This window comes from Fringilla coelebs (genome assembly GCF_963513975.1).
Source record: "Fringilla coelebs genome assembly, contig: SCAFFOLD_32, whole genome shotgun sequence".
Classification (NCBI taxonomy): domain Eukaryota; kingdom Metazoa; phylum Chordata; class Aves; order Passeriformes; family Fringillidae; genus Fringilla; species Fringilla coelebs.
Genome location: NW_028167319.1, coordinates 1,647,339 through 1,658,059, shown reverse-complemented (window position 1 = coordinate 1,658,059; position 10,721 = coordinate 1,647,339).

Genomic DNA, 10,721 nt, shown 5'->3' with positions numbered 1-10,721 from the left:
TTAAAGTATCCTAAACACCTTGAGTGTCTCAAAGCATTAATGAGCCTCAGGTGGGACTTGGGGTCATTTGGTCCCTCAGGAGCTGGGCTGGGGGCTGCAGAGGTGGCTGTGGAGCATTGCCTGTGCTGTGCCAGGGACTGGCAGGCACTGCTGGGCTGGGATAGAGGCTCTGGGGGGATTGGAGTTCCAGGGCAGGGCAGTGCTGAACCTGCCCCTTCCTCTCCCCCCCACACAAAATGTTTCTAGCTAAGTCTCCTCCAGTCTCCCACAGTTTGGGAGTTTTGGAGGTGAAATCCCAATTCTGGCCATGGGCATCTGGAGGAGAAGGACAGTTCTTTTCCATAGGAAGGAACACACAGACCCCAATGTTTGGAAGGCAGCTGAGTGTCTCACTAGTCCAAATGCCAACCAGACTTGTCATCAAAGGAAGATTGTGTTTGGGAGGAGCCTTTGGATTTTGGAAATTTCGGAGTTGAACCCAGTTTTGGCCATGGGCACCTGGAGAAGCAGGACAGTTCTTTCCCATAGGAAGGAGAGCATGGAGCCTTCCCCAGGGTTTAGGGGACAGATGAGAGGTGACCCTCATGAAACCATTGCAAGCCAGACTTGTCCTGGCAATATTGCTATGGGAATGATCTCTGGAGATAAGGAAATTTGGAGATGAAACCCCAATTCTGGCCATGGAAGCCTGCAGCAGAAGGAGAGTTCTTTTCCATAGGGAGGAAAGCACAGAGCCCCAGTGTTCCAGCAGCAGATGAGAAGTGACCCTCAACATGCCAAGGTCAGTTGGACCAGTCAGGCAGTCAATGGGAGGTCAAACCAGCCAGGCCTGTTCTGTGGTCCCATGATTCCATGGGGCCCCGCAGTGTCACAAATGGTCCCAATAATTCCATGTGGCCTTGCAGTGTCACAATGGTCTCCATGGTTCCCCAGGCCTCACAATGTCACGTGACTCCTCTGTTCCATGAGGTCTGCAATGTCACAATGGACCTTTGGACCCTGGGGATTTGCTGTGTCACAATGGTCTCCTTTGGCTCCACAGTGTCACAATGGACCACTGATGACAGGAGGCCCTCCAGTTTCACAAAGGCCTCTTGGTTTCACGAGGCCCCACAATATCACAATGGTCCTCTTGGTTCTGTGGGCACTCCCAGGGTCACAATGGTCTCACTGGTTCCATGAGGCCTCACAGTGTCACAATGCTTTGCTTATTCCAAGGGCCCTCATAGTGTCACAATGGTCTCCATGATCCCATGAGTCCCCTCAGTGTCACAATGGTCTCACTGGTTCCATGGTGCCCTTACAGTGTCACAATGGCCCCTTGGTTCCATGAGGCTGTCAAGTGTCCTAATGGTCTCCATGGTTCCATGAGGCCTTGCAATGTCACAATGGACCTTTGCCTTCATGGGATCTTGCAGTGTCACAATGGCCCCCTGGTCCCATGACACACCAAAGTGTCACAATGGTCTCCACGGTTCCATGAGGCCCTGCGGTGTCAAAATAGCCCCTTGGTTTGATGGGGCCTCTCAGTGTCACAATGATCCCTACATTCCATGGAGTCACACAGCATCACTACAGTCCCCTGGGTTCCATGAAGCCCAGCAATGTCACAGTGCTCTCCATGATTCCATGGGGCACCACAGTGTCACAAGGGTCCCTTGGTCTCACAGGACCCCACAGTGTCACAAGGCTCCCTTGGTTCCATGGCCCTGTGCTGCTGCATTCCCCCCTCCCCTTCTCAGGCCGCCCTGCCAGCTGAGAAATGCTCCTTGGGCCTCAGCCTTGGCCAACAGCCCCTGGGCTCAGCTCCTCTGCAGCTCATCACAAACACTGTCTGCTCCAGGCACTGCTGCTGCCCAAACAGCTCCTGCTTCCTTTAGGAGCAGCCCTGGGAGCTGTTTCTGTTCCCTCAGTGGCACAACATCCCTGTTCTCACCCTGCCAAAGAAAGCTGCTGATGCCAAGTGTGGCCAGGATGAACCATTGCTGGGACTGAAGCCCCTCTCGTGGGGCCCTGCAAACAGCGCTCCAAAAGGAGCCCTTGGAGCTCTCCTGGGCCAGCGACTCCCTCTGAGTGGGGCGTCTCCCAGACGGGAACTCTCCCGTTTGCTGCACTTGGGGATCCCAAACAACGACAGAGCCTGGGCTGATCCCCCCACTCCTCCAGGCTCAACCCTTCACCCGCTGGGGAGATGCCAAAGCATCAGCAGGGAGCATTCCCTGCCCTCAGGGGAATTTCTCCCAGGTGCCCTGCACTGTCTCTTGGTGTCTGTGTGCACACAGGAGTGCCTGTGCTGGGGAAATGTGGCAGAAATGCTGCTCTCTGAGGGGTTTGACTGCCTTGGATAGCTGAGTCAGTCAGGCCTGTAGTTAAGGTTAAATCACAAGGTCTAAGTGAAGTTAAATGCTTCTAAGAGCTGTTCTTTTGCTAAGCTGTTATGTTTAATATAAGATATAAGCTGAGGAAAATATTTTAAAGTGTTATTCCTCTGTGTCATGGTTTGAATTTGGCGCAATGCTAGTGCTTTTATGAAAATACTTCTTTCTTGATGTTTGCTGTGAGATGTGATCAGAAATAGAGCAAAGCAGGCTCTAGCTTAGGAATAAAAAAGGGAAAACTTTATTAACCTACAGCTCTACATAATGTGAAACACACACAATTTGGAATGAAAACTTTGCATGTCTCGTTCTTCCTCCTCCTACCAGATTTCTTATACATTTACTTTTCAAATCATCAACTCTCAATCTGTCACCACCCTTTAGATAATCAATTCTCAAATCATCAAGGAGAACGGAGTCTCTCTTGCACAGTGGGCTTCCCCTGGAAACACAGTTGAAACTTCTTATGTTTCCATGTCACACGTGGCGGTGCTCGGAGCTCATCTGCTAGCGTGACTTCTTCTTTCTATTCCATTTCTTATTTCTTATTCTTATTCTTATTCTTATTCTTATTCTTATTCTTATTCTTATTCTATTTCTTATTCTTATTCTTATTTCTATTTCTTTCTGCACTTTTTTGGCAGGGCAGCCGGCACTTTCTCACCGCACCCCCTCCTCCTTCTCGCCGAGCTGTGCTATCAACTCTCAAAGTAGCACAAGCACAGACACCAGCTCACTCTCTCTCTCTCTCTCCCTCCGAAGGAAAGGGGGCGGAGGAGGCTGCTCTCAAAGTTCTTCCATTCTTCTATCTGTCGGAGCCTTCTCCTCCCTTCTCTGTCCAAGCCCCCCGGCCTACTTCACTCAAGCCTCGTAGCTTCCCCTCCCCCACCCATCTCAGAGCCGAGCAAGAGAAGTCTGAGCTCTTTCATGGACCAGAAGTAAAAGAGGTTTCCCCCGAGAGTTCTCAGCTTTTAACCTCCTGTGTTCTAAAAGCATATCCATATCTTCAATATCCACACCAAGTGCCAATATTCAAATCTGAGCACCTATTAGTTTGACCACAGCATCTCAAAAAAACCTACTTCCTCTCAAACTAAAACACTCTGTTAAATTGCAAAGTCCTAGGTTATAAGTTATCTAAGTGCTGTTCTTCTGCTAAATTGTGAAGTTAAAGGTATCAGTTAAGGTTAAGGTATAAGTTAAGTCCTCTTATGTTTGAGCTCTGTTAAGGCTGTATTCCTTTTATAGTTGCCCTCACTGTCCTTGTGTCACACACACACAGAGGGACAGTTCTCAGCTCATTTCTGGTTTGATTGCCTGGATTCTGTTTGGTTTTGTTGTTGCTTTGTTTCCCTGGTGTGCCTTAAATGTCCAGTCAGGAGCAGAGTGACTCTTGCCAAGGAACTTTGTGCTGCTGTCCCTTAATATTAAATCTGGTTTTTGCTGATCCCTTGCTGGGGATTTTTTCAGTGCTCTCAAGCCCTAGTTCGGAACAGGGTGAAGGAGCCCTGGCCCAGGCTCTGGCCCTGGGGGACACGGGGATGCTGCCGGGGGGTCCCTGTCCCCCTGTCCCACCCCCAGGGCCCCGGCCCCCGTCCCCATGTCAGGCTCTGGGGTCAATCTCGTGGAACATCCTCTGGGGGAGGCTGCGGCACTGGGGCAGGGGGACCTGGGGGACAGGGGACTCTGCTGTGCACGAGCAGGGTTGGACTGCTCTGGGGGCAACTGTGAGGGGGGACAGGGCAGAGTGACCTCCCCAGTGACCTCACACAGCCCCTGTGATGTCACAAAGCTCCCTGTGATGTCACAGCCCACTCAGGGATGTCACACAGCACCCTTCTGATGTCATGGAGCCAACTCTGGGATGTCATAGAACGTCATGCAGCTGCACTGTGATGTCACAGAAGACTCTGTGATGTCAGAAAGTCAACATGTGATGTCACAGTCTGTTCCATGATGTCACAGCCTGCTCTATGATGTTACACAGCCACCCAGTGATGTCACAACCCACTCTCTGATGTCACAGAGCCACCCTCTATGATGGCAGGATCTGTTCTCTGGCCTCACACCCTACTCTATGATGTCCCAGAGAGCTCTGTGATGTCACAACCCCCTCAGTGATCTCACAAAACCCTCTCTGTGATGTCATACTGCCACTTTGTAATGTCACAGCACACACTTTCACCTCACAGCCTGCTCTATGATGACACACAGCCATGCCATTATGTCACAGCCGGCTCTGTGATGTCACAGAATCTCCTAGGTGATGCTCTAGCTGCTCACTGACATCTCAAAACAAACTCTGGGATGTCATAGACCAATCTGTGTTGTCACACAGCCCCTTGCTAACATCACAGCTGCTCTGTGCCTCTATGACACAGCCACAGAGGTGCTGCTGTGACACAGCCCCCTCTGGAACATCCCACAGCCCCTGCCAGTGCTGAGCCCCTGTGAGCTAAGGTTCAATTCCACGTGTCCAATCTTTTATACAGAAACCTTTGAGAAATTCTGGGGCTGGGATTGAAAGCAGTCGCTCCCAGTCTCCTCTCTTAAAAGGAATTTTAGAAGTCATGGGGTCCTGCAGGGGTCTGAGGATCCATGGTGGCTGTTGGATGTCATTTCTCAACATATCTCAGCAGGAGTTTCTCCAATAAAGAAATAAAGCTTTTGCTTGAATCTCCCACTGTGCCCATGACAGGAACCCCTGTGAGTGTCTAGGACATCCTGGCTCTTGGGCAGCCTGGGGACTCCTGTAATGTCACTGTGTAGCCCCCATGAGTGCCTGTGACAGATCGGTGCCTTTGCAGCCCAAGGTTCCCTGGGATGTCACCATGGAATGGCTGTGACTGCCTCTGACCACACGGCTCTTTACCATCCCCAGAAAGCCCTGGAAGGTCTCCATGGAGCCCCTGTCTTGGTCTGTGACATTCCAGCTCTTGAACAGCCTGGAGCCACTTGAAAAGTCAGCATGGAACCCCTCTGAGGGCCTGTGAAAAACCTGATACTTAGTAGGCAACCTACTCCAGCATCCATTGCTATGCTCAGTTTCCATGGCAGCCTAAACCATGTTGCTATGCTCAGTTTCCATGGCAACCATCACCAGCCCCCTGTTGCTATGATCCGTTTCCATGGCAACCATCACCAGCCCCCTTGTTGCTATGCTCAGTCCCTCAGCAGCTCCATGGAGTCCCCATGCCAGGGGTGGTTGCCATGGACACCAGCTCAGGCCTGCAGCCAGAGCCTATTGCCATGGCAACCATTGGCGGACCTCCAGGATCATGGGATCCCAGAACCACAGAACTGGCTGAGCTGGGAGCGACCCATCAGGATCCTTGAGTCCAACTGCTGGCCCTGCACAGGACACCCCAACAATGCCAGCCTGGACCTGGCAGCGCTGTCCAAACGCTGCTGGAGCTCAGAGAGCCCTGGAGCTGGGACCCTTCCCTGGGGAGCCTGGGCAGGGCCCCAGCAGCCTCTGGGGAAAAACCTTTTCCTGAGATCCAACCTCAGCCTGCCCCGACTCAGCTGCAGCCGTTCCCTCCACTCCTCTCCCTGTAAAGAGTGAAGAGGTTCCCACAGCCCCAGCCAGGGATCCGCTCTCAAGGCTGTTGCCATGGCCACCAGGGCTGGGACCAGCTGGGATGCTCAGTTTCCACGGGCCAGGGTTCAGGAATGGGATTCCCCAATTTCCTGCTCCCACTAAATCCGCGCTGCCCTCGCTGCCCTCCCACCTCCCATGGAAAGCACAAAAGGCAAAGATCCCGGGCTGGGATAAGAACAATTTATTTGGAACAGAAATGAAATAAGCAACAAACAGGAACAGAAACAATACTGATAACAGAAGAGTAAGTAAAACTATTTGCAGGAAAAACTACAACATCAACAACTCTCTCTTCCTGGCCATGTATTTACTCCTGCCTGGAAAGGACACCCTTCTCCTAAGGGGGAGAGAGAGAGAGTGAGTCCCTTTCCTGTCCCTGGCACTGACCTGAGGTGGGAGCGAATGTAATGTCTCAGCCATGGCCAGACCCTCATGTTCTTCAATTCCACCCCATGTCCTTGGCAGGGGCAACAAAAGGCACAGGTGTATTCCCAGCATGGATAACAGGCACCATGGATCATCAGGGCTCTTTCCAACGTAGGACCTCCAATGGGGAATGAAGCTGGAGCAGGGCACGAAGCTCTTCCTGCAGTTGGGGCAGAGGCAGGGTTTCCCTCACCGGTGTCTCCGTTGGTGTCTGCTCAAGTGTGAGCTCGTGGTGAAGCACTTCCCACACTGGGGACACTCGTAGGGCCTCTCCCCAGTGTAGATGCGCCGGTGGATGACGAGGTGGGAGTTGCGGTTGAAGCCCTTCCCACACTCAGGGCAGCGAAAGGGCCTCTCATCCGTGTGGATCCGCTCATGCAGGAGGAGATTGGAGCTGGTGTGAAACCTCTTCCCACACTGGGTGCACTCATAGGGCCTCTCCCCAGTGTGGATGCGCCGGTGCCTAATGAGATCAGAGTTTTGCTTGAAGCCCTTCCCACACTCAGGGCAGCGGAAGGGCCTCTCATCCGTGTGAATCCGCTGGTGCTGGAGGAGATTGGATCTGCTCTGAAACCTCTTCTGCAACTCGGGACACTCATAGGGCCTCTCCCCAGTGTGGATGCGTTTGTGCTTGATGAGATCTGAGCTGCAGCTGAAGCCCTTCCCACACTCCCCAGACTTATAGGCCCATTCCCCAGTGTGGATCATCTGGTGGCTGATCAGGTCAGAGCTCTGCCTGAAGCTCTTCCCACACTCCAAACACTTGTAGGGCTTTTCTTCCATGAAGTTCTTCTGTGGGGATTTGTCCTCCCTGGTCTCCATCCTCTGCTCTTTCCCTGGTGGAGGAAGGACAAAGAGAGGATGGGATTTGCCTCCGTGCCAAAGGGAAGGGGAAGGAGATCCCCCCAGTGCATCCCCAGCAGGATGGTGTTGGCAGCATGGCTGTCCTGCAGCTGGGGGCTGTGCTGGTCTGGGAGATGGAGCAGGAGAGATGGGGAAAGGGGCAGTTACTTCTTCCTCACCTCCATGGGTGTCCTGGAGCATTGTGTCAGTTTGAAAAGACAGGTGTCTGCTAAGGAAGGCAGGAGCCTCCTCTGAAATGGAAAATGTTAACTGTCTCCCTTGGAACTATAATTTTCAAAAGAAGGGGCTGTCAAGAAAAGCTATGGGAATAGGAATCACAGTTCTTTGGTAGGAAAATTAAAAATAGAAATGCAATAATACTACAAAACTACATACAGAGTCAGAATACAACCTGACACGCTTTGGCTCAGGGTGTTGGTAGCACTCCCGTTAAATGGTGGCTGCCGTCCTCCTGCAGTGACAGATGTGGATTTGTTGGAGCAGTGATGCTGTAGAAGGGTGGAGTTTTCCTCTGAAGGTCCAGTGGTGGTGTCGATGGGCCTGGTCTTCCTCTGGGATCCAGTGGAGCTGAAAGCTGCTCTTCTGGGAATCCTGTGGGAGAAGGCTGTCTCTGCTGTTCACATTCTCAGTTTATATCCAATTAGGAATGCTTGGCTCCTCCCTCTGGGCAGAGGACCTCACAATGGGATGATGGAATTTTTATCAGTCCTGCAGTGACACTCAATGGCCCATTCACAGAAGATATCTCCCCAGAGGGAGGATTCACTGTGGAAGAGATAAAGTAAACTGCTCAATTAACAGAGGATAACTGCCCCACCTTTAACAGATGGTAATTGAATACACACCCAGCTAAAACTGAGACACTGTTCCAGCCTTGGAAAGAAGGATTTGGTACCAGGATTTGTTAGGGAATGCAACCCTGACTGAAGGCAGAGATAGAATCTCCAGAGACTGCAGCCAGAAATGGAGAGTTGTGTGATAATCATTTAAACATCTTCTCATTTGGAATTATTTACTGGGGATTTTTTGCTCTTTCTAATACTTTTGTAATTTTTTGCAAATTTGCATTATCAAAATTACCCTATTCCTAAAGTTAAGTTTGTGTCTGTGTCTTTGGTGCTGACCCTGCCCACTGGCGAAACAGGGCCCCATCTTGCCTAAGTGTTACCTGGGAAGACAAAAACCCTCACTCCAAATGTCCCTCCTTCCCCCTTGTTCCCCCCCTTCATGATCATGATGTCCCATGGTCTGGGTTATCCCTGGGCTTAGTTGGGGTCACCTGTCCTGGCTGTGTCCCCTCACAACCTCCTTGACAGCCCCAGCCCCTCCACAGTGTGGCCGGATGAGGGGTAGGACCGGCCTTGGCTCAGTGCGAGCTCAGGAAGAACAAAACCATCTCTGCGTGCTCAGCCCTGTGCTCAGCACCGGCCCCCGCATTTCCTCCACTCCCAGCCCGGACCCCCCTTTCCCACCCCTCTGCCCCACGGCCGCCGCAGCACCGGCTGCTGGCTGGGGGGAGCCCCCGATCGGCCCCAGGGGTGGGCAGGGGACTCGGGGACCCCCCCGGTGCGGATCCGTCCCCCCGGCCCGAGCCCCAAATTCCGCTCCGGGGACCGCCAGGCTCCGCGGGTCCGCCTGGCAACCTGTGAGTCATCGGCGAGAAAAGCTCTGGTTGGCTGGAAATTATTTAACGCCTTCTCTGATTGGCTGGAATTGTGAAAGGCGCTGTGCCGTGCAGGTATGTCTGGGAGCTGCGGAGTCCGGGCCGGAGCCTTTTCCTCTTTCTTTCTCTCCCTCTGAGACCATTTTCCCATTTCTTTCCCTCCCTCTGAGACCTCTTCCCTATTTCTTTCCCTCCCTCTGAGATCTATTTTCTGTTTCTTTCTCCCGCCCCAGACCTCTTTCCTTTTCCTTTCTGTCCCTCTGAGACTTCTTCCGGATTTATTTCTCTCCCTTTATCCTCCCCATTTTTTATTCAGTTCAATCCATGTTCAATAAAATCTGCAGCTTGCCTTCGCATGCTCTCATTTGCACCTTCACTGGGGAAAAGGCGTCTCTCTGTCTACTGAGATCATAACCCATGGGCAGGGTCCCTTCCCACACCAATCGTTCTGGGATTCTGTTGGGGACTTGCTTCCATTTCCTCCTTCCCTCTGGTTCCAGGCAGAAATGTGCTGGAAAATGCCCAGCAAAGCCACCTTTGCTGTGATCTCCGGGAGCCCACAGAGCTGCTGGAGCTTGTCCCCTGGCCCTGCACAGCTCCTTGGGAGGCACGGCAGGAGCAGCACCCCGGGAGCCTCAGGAATGCCCCTCTGGGATCCATGGCACACACTCCCAGGGGCTGGAATTCCAGTTCCCAGCCAGGAAAAATGTTCCTGCCCTGGAAGGCAAGGCTCTCAAGAAAGAGCCAAAAGCCAAGTGGAGCAAGATCTTGCAGTGACATTTCACTGCCAGCCTTCATAACTTCACCCATGGTTGTTGTAACTCGTGGACTGGGGATCAAATCAGGGCAGGGTCTTTGGTGGGAGCTGCCCTGGGTCAAGGGAGACACTGAGAGAGAAACAGAGAAGGCAGAAAAAGGCAGAAGAGAAAGGAGGACACAAACACAATCAGCTGAGAAGGTGGCATTCTGAAAACAGAGCTGTAACTGCTGAAAATTAATGGGACAGAAAGAAATAATTTTGTAACTTTATTTCCTATCAAAATACAATTTCCTCCCTTGCTCACAAACCTCCTCCCAGTGTCATTCAGCAGGGCTGTCAGAAAGTTTTTTGTTCTGAGTGGATGTTCCAGGCTGCAGCCAGAAGCAAACAGGGAATGGGGATTTTCTTGCTCCTGGGGAGTTTGATATCCCCAGCTGAGGAGAGGAGAAGGCACAAGAAGAAAAGGGCACCTGGGCTTCATCCTTCCAGAAGAATGAGGGAGGGGGAATCTGTCATCCTCTCTGCAGCTGCTCCCACAGGGATGTGAGGGCTGATCCCAGAGCCCCAAGGGTCACAGTCAGGGCTGCCCTCAGGGAATGCTCACCTGGTATTGAGGGGCAGGGTGGGAGCACCTGGATCTTGGAGCATCCAGCTGTCCCCCGTGTTTGGAGGTGCCTGAGGAGGGCAGGGATGATGCCAGGGACATCCTGCAGTGAAATCCCCCCTTTCCTGCTCTGCATGACCCTGATCCTGGTCTCAATCACACTCCACATTTACACACAGTTCTGTATTTAATCCCATCCCAGTCCCAGACTCGTCTAGCCCCAGACCCTAATGCAACCCCAGCCCTAAAGCCAATCCCATGTCTAGCCTTAACCCCGATCCCAGCTCTAAGCCAAATCTCAGCTGTAACTCCAACCCCAGCCCCAATTCCAGCCCCTTCCTAAATCCTCAGCCCCAAACCAAATCCCAATTTCAGCCCTTCTGAGGGTTTGGGGATGTCTCTGTCCCTCTGACCCCGATGATGTT